The sequence below is a fragment of the Serinus canaria genome, chromosome 1, assembly GCF_022539315.1.
Source record: "Serinus canaria isolate serCan28SL12 chromosome 1, serCan2020, whole genome shotgun sequence".
Taxonomy (NCBI): domain Eukaryota; kingdom Metazoa; phylum Chordata; class Aves; order Passeriformes; family Fringillidae; genus Serinus; species Serinus canaria.
The window spans coordinates 80,569,457-80,580,173 of record NC_066313.1 but is presented as its reverse complement, the minus strand read 5'-3'; positions in this window follow the sequence as shown (position 1 = coordinate 80,580,173).

The window sequence follows — 10,717 nt, the reverse complement described above, 5'->3', positions numbered from 1 at the left end:
TCTCTTTTCTCTTATCTTTGATTTTATTATCTCCTTTATCAAACAGCAAAACAGAGAAAGCAGAACACATTGAGCAAGTTTAAAGTTTTGCTTTGAACAAAATGGATTCTGTTTATACCACATTCATGCTCAGGCAGCACTTTTCAAGGGGAAAGGAAGAAGTTAGAGGAGGGAGTCCAAAGATGAAATGTGCCCCCTGTTTTTGGGTGGTACACCTCTGAATTCACATGCAGAGATGGAAGCTGCTGCAGACAGTGCTGTGCCTGCACCCCCAACCCAGCAGTAATAGCCCTGCCTGTGTGACCCTTAAAAAGGGCCACAGAAGGTCATGTGTCCCTGCCCAAAATCACAGCTCTTTGTGACATTGTTACTGTGCCAGGTTATATTTTAATGATCACCTTTTTTAGGAGCTTTCTACAGCCTTCCATTGTACAGGTTCCAGGAAGAAAATACAGACCACACCTACACATACTCCTATCAAAGTTGATAAGACTATCTACCCTTCAAAGACTGTATATTTACTTCCCCTTGCCAAGAGGTGTACAAGCAAAAAGAGGTGGGATCTCTGTTCCGAATCTCCTCTCGGTTCCCTCCCAGGGAAAGCATGGCTTTGTCTCCCAAAAGCCCACTCCTCCCCAGGCAGACAGGGCAGATCCTTAGCCCCTCCATATCCAGTCTGGAAAACTCCATCTCAGCCAAAGCTGAGGTCACAGTACAGGTGAGGAGGACACCTGGCACTGCTGAACCAACTGATCCTCCAGCTGGCATACCTGGAAAAGCCAAAGGAAAGATGTGAGAAATGTAGCATGCAACCTCCTCCTCCTCTAAGGCTGAGAATCCTTGGTTGCTAAGAAGAAAAATAAACCTATCCCAGCCAAAACCAGGACAGTAGCTTAGTGGCTTGTTGGGTTACAGAAGAGTGTTTGACAGTTCTTGATGAATTAAAGCTTACTGTAGGAGATTTTTGAATCAACTTTTGAACCCATGCTCATCAACATTCATAGCACTCCTTGGAAAAGGTTTTCAATGATTAGCAATGCATGTTGTTGGAAGAGAAGTATCTGATTTACTTGGTTTATAGCCAGTTGTTTAGTTTATAACCAGGATAACCATCCTTCCACTTATTCTGTTCCAGGCCAAAGGATCCTAGGCCACATAGTTCTTAGTGTGAGCTGCTTCACACCTTTTACCTCTGCTGCCTTTCAATTTCTAGATGTATTTTATGCTTCTAGGTTGGATAACCAAACCTGCAGGCAGTTTTGAGCCACTGTTACACCCTGAAGTTTTACAGTGTTATTATAATGTGTTCTGGTTTGCTGTTTTTTACCTCAGTAATTCCAAGAATTCTTCAAAACTAGAAAATAAAGCGTACGCATACAACAACATCAGAAGAAAGCAGATAGACCATCAGTTTATCTTGACAGGATGTTTGTGTTATGATTCAACAAATCAAATTGCTGCTTTATATCACATATCATCTGGCTTTGGAAAAAAAAAGGGAAAAGAAAGCAACAAAACAGAAACAAAACCCCACATAGCCAACCCCAGCCAGATAACCAAAATATACTTCAATGTTTTCTGCTATGTGAATCTGCGTTACTTAAATATAATTTGTTTCAAGAGCTTCAGATTTATTTCAAAACAGTTCCTGCTTGCACAATTATACTCGCTTTTTTAGCCAAAAAAATATATCTTCATTCTGATGGCATGCTCAGGTGGCACCTACCTCTCCCTCCTTCTGTGGGTGAGACTGGACTCTGATATCAGTTTCTGCCTTGCTGTGCTAAACAGCCAGACTTTCTGCAAGAACTATAGTAAGGAACTGTACTTCCCAGTGTTTCAATGGAATGAAGAAATTCCATGCACTCAGTGAGAATTTTGCTATCAATTTCTTTGAGAGCAAGGTTGGTGTGCCTTCATGAAGATTTTATAATTGTTTGATTTGCATTCAGCACAAGTGCAAAAATTATATTTTAATGACAGAGCTGAACACATCTTTAGGATGTGTGGAACCACAGTAATGAGTTACACACTTTTTTAAGCAGATATTTTAAAAAAACATGTTATTTCCAAGCAGCTCAGTGTTTATCTCATTTGGTTTCCTTGACAATTTCCTGATTTTAGATGCCTTGTAAAACAATTGATTTTGTTTTTCAGAGAGCCCTTTCACTCAGCATCACTTAAGGAAAGACCTTATACAGAGTGAAAAAAAAACCAGCTAATTATTACATTCTTTACTGATTAAAAAAGTAATATTTACTCTTCAAAGCTATAAAGTGTGAAACATACCAATCAGCTCATTAGCTGAAGATTGCTTCGTATGCATGAGACTGATTTAATTGAGTTAAATAAATAAACCAACCTATTTACAGGTAATATCATATGCATGTGATTAGTATTTGGATAATTTCATTTTTCAGAATAGTAGTGTGTCCCCAAGAACTATTTACCTAATAAATCAGGCACATGAATTATTAGGTAAATGAAGCTGGATTGATCCTGCTCTGTGTGCATACAGACCTATATCTCTTAGTCACCTCTTTTTTCTTAATCTTACTCACCAGATTCAGCTACAGTTAGAGTGAAAGTAAAAGACTGATAAATATTCAGTGTTCACAAGCATTAAAGAAGTCATCAAGGGATAGGGCAGACTGTGACAGTCCAATTCATTCAAACTTCATAGCCCTGAAAGGGTCCCCACAGGCAAAGAATGCAGAGTTCTTTGGTTATGGAAGAGTTCTTTTGCTCTACTTCAGCAGTAAAACACCAAATTGAACTTTGCATAGCCATTTTGGAAAAAAAAGATCCACATGATAATTGGGAAGGATATAACTTTTGCTTATGATTGCATCTCATAGATTGAATCAGCTTAGTAGCACATGTTCTGGTTGTAAGTAAGGCAAAGATGACCCTTGTGATACCAGGTCAGTCTCAGGCTTCAAGCAGAAGATGAATTCAAAATTCACCCACTCTTCTTGACTGACTTTAGAGAGAGTCATAAATGACCATTTTAGGCACTCAGGAGGACATTTTTGGTGATGGTTATCAGTCTTGCAAGTTCACAAAATAATTATAAAAATAACAGTACTGGAAAACTGGTGGGTATATATGGTAAGAAGACAGGTCTGAAGACAGAGGGCACCTGAGAGCCATTTCTTCCTTCATCACTATAATGTTTCCTCTATCTTTGTATTTTCTACACTTTAACTATGCTTTCTATTTCTGCTGTTTGATATTATAACTAGTGCCTTTCCCTTATTTATTTTCAACTGGGTTTATGTGCTGAGCCAGAGGTCTTGCACTAAGAGTGGGAGCAAGAGGAAAGTCTTGCAAATCCAGGGAGAAAAGTAGAAAAAACCAGCCATCCTCATGTGGCATGAGCCATCCTTTGGTGGTGTCTGTTTTTCTCCATGGGATATGGGGGTGTTCAGTGTTCTAACAGGTATACCTTACCTAAGTGAAATTAATCTGGATATAGGTGTTTGCTTGTTACTCCACACAAGGCAGCTCTTGTCTTGGTAGAAAGTTTTCATACAAACATTTCTAATTTTCATTGATTTGAGGAACTGTCATGGCCATGATGATGATGTGCAGCTGCAAAAGTACCCTGAAGTAAAGGGAACAAGAAAGTGATCACAGTAGGAAGAGAGGCACAGAGATGAGGAGCTCATGTGTTGCTGCTTCTTTCTATCATCAGGGGAAAAATTTACTAAAGCCCTGGTGTGAAATCAAATAAACTAAATAAAATAAAAAAGACCCAAACTTAGTGATGATCTAGACATCAAAGAGGCTGGTTCTCCAGTCCCCTTGCCTTCTGCAGTGACCTGTGCTCATTCAGGATGAATGAAGAGTGGGTTGAAAGGCAACTGCTCTCGTGGAAAAGCCCTGCACATGGATGTATTCTCTCAAAAAATACAGAGTACTGAAAAATCCAGCTCTGCTCTTTTAGTCTCAAAGTTGTTACCTGCCTTCTCTAATGTACTGCCCTCAGTGGTCCTTGAATCTGTGGACCAACACATGGAGAGGGCTACACTAATCCAACATTTAATACTCCAGGATCAGACAGTCAAGAGCAGCATAAGCCTAGCAACCTGGAGTACCACAGGCTGGGTGAAGAAAACTGTGTATTGTGGAGTCAGAATATCATAAAAGACATTCCTCCTCAGAGGCTCACGGCAGAGATGCAGTAATTTTAAATATATGTGTAAAACAATAAAGATAATAGTTGTAAAATACATTTCTTCATGCACTCTAGAGTAGGTTTCCATTCAAGCTACACAGTGGCATTGTCTTAATAGTTCAGTATTTGAAATGACAGACATATATGATTCCAGGAAGGAAAGACATGTAAATGTGTTTCAAGAATAGGTAATAGATTTTTGGAGGACTGTTGAGATTACTGAATCGAATTGTAGCTGAAGAGATTAATAAGAAATCTCAATATCTACAAAGTCAAATTACAGAAACAGTTTAAATGACCCAGAGGAAATATGTGTCCTGACATCTAGTGGATCTGTGAGCATTTGGGACAGGTCCATGATGCAATCCAAAGGGATGTGTGCCCAAGTCACACTGCCGAGATATCCTGGATGCCCATGCTGGGAGCTGAGTGAGGACATAATGAGTTTGGGTCCTGAGGCACTATGTCTGTAGTCACCCAGCAGTGCTTGAGCAAGCAGTTCCTCTTGTATGCCATTATTCTACAGAGACAGCTCTGTTATCAGCATCTCTTGAGGTACCAGATCACTGAAATCCACATCCACAGAACTGTAGTTTCTCAATGTGGAGGTGCCCTAGAGGCCTGATCTATTTAACCCAGTGGTTCTTGCTGCAGTGTGACACTGTGAAAATTTCATGTTTGGAGAACTGGCAAAAAAAGGAGCAACACTCAAACTATTGGCAACATAAGCATTTTTCTTAAAGAGCTCTCTTCTGTCACAACAGCTTTGATGCAGGCATAAGTTTGTATATGCCAATGATGCCCTGTGGGGAGCAACCTCCACAGGTTGGGATGGGTGTGTTTTCTTTTGAAACAGGTTTTTTAGAAATGGTAGAGAAGCTGAAGTAGAATCGGTGAAGGAAAGAGGAAGTTATTGGTCACCTGTAACATTAGACAACAGATTAACAAGTATTTTATCATGACAGTGGGACTCACAACAGATTGTACAAAGCTCTTTCTACAAAAAGGTTTTCTTTACATTTCCAGGCTCTGGGATCTCTCTAAAAAGCCCTATGGAATCATTGACTCACCTGACTTTGGCTCAACTATAGGTATTTGATGTGTACATTATTGTACATTATCTCTTTAAAAGTTTTTGCTGCCAAAGATGAATGTGCTAGAGCTTGAGAGCATGCCTTTGAGAGGCGACTGACTGACACCTAGTGTTTAAAATCCAGTCACACTTAAAAAAGAAATGTACACATACACACACAAAAAGCACCCAAAAAGGTTTATTTCTTGCAAGAAGGGCTCCCATTTGTTTCAAAGTATCCCCTCATCAGCATTGCTCCAAGTCAAGGGCTGAGATGTTCCAAAAAGCAGCCTTTAAAGAGATCACATGACATACTGTCTTACTAAGTCCACAATCACCGTGGTCTGATAATCATCATGTTTCCACTAATTTAATCACCTGAAGTGTGTTGCCTCTACCCCAAATCTCCCTACCCATTGCTCTAGAGCTGGGAGGGCAGCAACCTATCATTCACTAGTGCAGTGGCCCTGGCAAGTCCATGCTCCCTCAAAGCCCAGCAGTGACCTGCTTTCCACTGCAGGAAGGTGGTTTCATCCACACTTTTATTACAAGGCCCTGGGATAGAAATAGGGCAGGAGGGGAACAAGAAAAAATCCCCAAACAAGTTATCTTGAAGACTCTTAGTTTCAAATTACCAGCACTAGCCTTCTCACCAAGCACAGCTTTTTCCTATACAGACACTATCTTCAATTTTAAAGGAACACAAAATATGTGGAATGTATGAGACAGGTATTCTCTTATTTTATTTTTTTATTGGTTTTCACAAAAAAATAAATTGAAAGATGTTAGGATGCAAATAATTTACAATTTCTGTATAACCCTGAAGACTTCATACTTTCCAAATTCTTCAGTCAAGTAGAGCAGGTTTACAATGAATCAAAGCTGACTGTATTAACATTAAAATGATTATATGTTACTGTAAATCTCCCCAGCCTGCGGAAAGTGGGCACAATTTTCTTGTGTCCATCTCTTTCTATTGTTGCCAGATGTTGAAACAGACTGTGATATATACATCACTATTTCTTTTTATTAAATGTCCAAAAGGGATCAGGGATAAAGCTTTTCCAACCTGTGTGTTTTAAATAAAACTTTTTTTCTATAAAAAACACCTTGTGAATCAAGATGCTACTGAAATTATGCAAGTGGATAAAGACCCTTGCCAAACCAGCACTGAAAGTCTGGGCAGATAAAGTTTGCCTGCAAGATGAAGTTCATCAGTGAAGATAAACTGGAAGACTTTATGAAGCCCAGAGTTCTGCTGGTTTTGGGGTTCAGGTGTTAGCTGAGTGGCAAGTTTTGCTATTCTCCTGAAGACAGAGGTTGCATACTTGGTTTCAACATTAGCAGTGAGCTCATTAACCCCTCAGTCTGGGAGCACACACAGTGCCTCAGCCATTCCTCCAAGTGCTCCAAAGCTATGTCCAACCTTGACCAGGGCTCCATTTTCTCCCAGGTAGTGCCTGTAGCAGGAGCCCAGGGACAAAGCAACAAGAGGACAGCAGTGTGCTCCCTGTGTCTTGCAATTTTTGAACAAATAACCACATGGGTCAAACCACATGAGCTGACATTGTATCTAAAAAGTCTTTGATGGATATTTTTTCATGGTTTTGTCAAGTTTCCTTTTGAGTACATGTACATTTTCGATACCCTGTAGCAAGTAGTTTAAAAACTGGAAAAAGGCTTCCCCGCATAGTAGCCTTTTGCAGAAAATCAAGCATGAAATGAATATTTGTAAGCTATTGTGGTCTAGAATATTTATATAATCACTCTATTTCTCATTTTTGTCATTGCTTAAAAAAGCAAATGACAGCCAGGAGCCAAAACAAGCTTCAAAATGAAATTATTTTTCATCTATATGAATGTAAAGTGACAGCTTGCTGAATCCAAACTAATTTTGTGAGTTAATAAAAACATAATAATAGTGCTCTATGGTCTCGAATACTAATTCTTTTCATTCTTCCCCCCTACTTTCATCTATTCTTTCCTTCTTTGTGAATGTCTTGCTTTGCCTATCTATTGCACTTTGTATTTTTTTAATCCTTAAGTGTTTTAATTTCACTGGAGCTAGATATATATGATTGTGGTTTCTTTAGAAACTTTTACAAAATTAGAGAATATTAAGAGGAGAGTTGAGTAAAGCTGCGGTAATTGTTACTCACAGATGCTTTGCTGGTTCTGTGTTGCTCTAAGTGTCTTTCTGAACTAAATACCGAAGTCATATTCTCTAACTATTTTTCCAGTGATTTCCTGCCGGGTTTCAGGAGAACCAGAGCATGGTGACAGGCTTTATATGCAGTTGGCATTCAAAGCTGTGACCTGGAATTTTTTCTGAGATTACCAAAAATAGGCTGATGTATATATTCTGATGAGATGCAGTAATGTAACTGTAAGCACAACCCTGTGCTGCATCAGTCACCAAAGCTTTTTTATCTCCCAATGCCACCTTTATCTTTAAAGTTACTTTGTAGGAGCCATGTGGTTCCTTTTGATGTAAGCAGACCAAGCTGTATCAGTCAGCTGGCACTGGCAAATCTAATGCCAGCAGATAACTTGCACATGGAGAAATACAGGGCAGAATGGTAAGAATACCCCATGGAACATACACTTAGTCCTAAGGAGTAATGGTGTTGTTTTCCCTACAAACAGCATTTCCTTGGCTGTGCATGTGTATCTACATATACACCCTCACATTCCCATGCTCTTCATGTGTTTGATACATTTAAGTATTGCATCTTCCAGCTTCTCTACTTGATAATGATAAGAATAAAATTGTGAACCTAGGCTTCAGACTTAACACTGTGGCCCAAGTTTCTCTGCCCTTGCTCTTGAACAAGGGTGTTTCTGCTCAAAACTACTATTGCTGGCTAAATAATGCTGGTCTGAAACATTATGAGGTATGAACTATGACATCTTTAACTAGGCTGGGAAGATTCCCAAATGCAAAGGCTGTAATTGTCAAGCTCTTCTTTGGCCAAAATATCTCCTTTCACTACGACAGAGAAAGGCAGAATAACTAGGTCAAGAAAATGTGGGCAAGTATTCTGAGTCTGATCATCATCTAGTGTCTAATAAGAGGTGGTCATCCTGTCTTGGACTGAGATTGCTGGAGATCTTCTCTCAGTATCCCAGAGCCATGGCCAGTTCTGTTTCATTAGATGCCCAAACCTGAGGAAGCAAAAATTAGAATCTTGTATCTTATAGTATCTTGTATCTTGTCCCTAATAAAGGACAGATCTTCAAGTTATAGCAGGAGGTGTATTTCTTTAATTCTCTCAGTGCAGTTAAAGCAACAGACTTGCTCCAAATTAAACCAATTTCAAAACTTGAGGAACATTTCTGACTGGAAGTAGGTTGTTTGTAGAGGTAGCAGGTAGCAGCGTTGGGCAACCAGAAGAGCCTTTGTGATGAGTCCCAAGGCTGAAGGTTGCTTTGCTGACTCCCATCCTCCTCTTCAAACTATTCTTTATAAGCAAAGAGAAGGGGCTATTTTTCCTTCAGGAGCTCAAGGTATGTCTGAAATCTACATAGTCTCTGATGTTCAGGAAGAAACATGAACAGTAAATAATGCTCCTAGCCCTGAGTTCCTGCGTGCTGTGTGTCCTTTTCTGAAGTGGGGCTTGGAGTTGAAAGCATAAAACCAGACAGCCATGACATATCACCAAGTTTTGTGACCTCAGCAAAGGAATTTGGCTCTGTGCATGCATAAGTGGAGATGAAGAGCAATATATGTGCAATGCACTGCCCAGTGTCTCATCAGGTCTCACTTCAGTACCAGAAGGTGAAATCTTATACATGGGATTGTCATTCACCTGGAGCAAGAGCTTCATTGACAGGAGAAAGCAAGCCAAGCTGAGTAGGGGTTTCAGAGAATCATAGAATAATTTGGATTGGAAGGGACCCCTAAAGACCATCTACTTCCAACCTCCCCACCATGGAGAAGGACACATTCCACTAGACCAGGTTGCTCAAAGCCCCATGCCACCTGGACTTGAACACCAGTAGGGATGAGGCATCCCCAACCTCTCTGGGCAGCCTGTTCCACTGCCCCCCCAGGCTCACAGTGATTTCCTCCTAATTGCTAACCTAAATCTGCCTCCCTTCCCCCTTGTCCTACCACAACATGCTCTTGTGAAAAACCCCTCCTCAGCTCTCTGGTCACCCCCATTTCGGTATTGAAAAGTGCTATAAGGTTTCCCTGAAATAATTTCTTCTCCAGGCTGAACAACTGAAACCCTCTCAGCTTGTCTTCCTTCTTAGGAGAGGTTCTTCAGCTCCCTGATCGTTTTGGTGACCTGCTCCAACAGGTCCATGTCTTTCCTGTGCTGAGGGCTTCAGAAGTGGTCACAGAACTTCAGGTAGGGTCTCATAAGAATGGAGTAGAGGGGGAAAATCCCATCCCTGCTGTGGTTGGCCATCTTAAGCCTCATGACATTCCCATAGGCCAGGTGCTAGAGCTTGACCAAGTCCTTCTGGATGGCATCCTGTCCCTCAGACATGTCAACCATACCACTCCCCTAAGTGTCATCAGCAAACTTGCTGAGTGTTTTGTATAGACCGAGGTGTTTAGTGCCAGCAATATATAAATTTTGCTCTCAGATCATTACCTTTCTTTATGTATGTATTGCAGATTAATCCACTATTGGAGAAGACGTGTTGGATTCGTTTAGAATAATATTTTATTTTATGGAAAACATATACCATTTGGGAATATGCTGGTCAAATATTTCTTGGAAGGTTCCAGATCATGGGTTTTGTTTTATCAAATTTGCACTTTAGGATTAATTTTCAATACAATTGATCTTATCATAATGCTTTATGTAATGTGTCTCTGGGGGCTGTCATGTTCATGTGGGCAAGCTCTGTGTATTGACCAAGGCCTCTTGTAAAAAAAGCAATTTTAATCTGAAAGAATTCTATTTAATTCTTCTATTTTCGGATAAAATAAGAAAATTCCTTTAATCTTTATATTCTCTGTCTTATTTAAAATCCTGGTACTGCTTTGGGACTTCAAGCACTGCAAGCCAAAACTGTATAAAATATATGTATAAAAATATATATTTTTATGAACAATATAATATTCACCGTGGCCTGATATCGCTCTATGAAGTCTGTGTTCCAGATGTGAGTGGCCAGTGTAGGTCTCCTCTACCCCTCTTACCTCACTTACATTGGGATTTTTTTCATGTCATTCACTCCATATGCTCACCAAGAAAGGAATCTATAAGTTCATGACACTTTCTAAGTGCCTCCTCTAATGATTTTTATCCGAAAGAAGGAATTCTTTCCCCTCTTGAGAAAACATGTCTGAACATGTGGACCGTGGGATAAATTGTATTGCTACCCACAGAGATGGTACTCTACCCACAGAGATAGAAAATGTTGCTGTGTTGACTGAGGGTTTTCCCCTCAGCACTCAAGACAGAGGAGACATTACAGAAGTTTTCTCTCTGAAACTTGACTCAGTA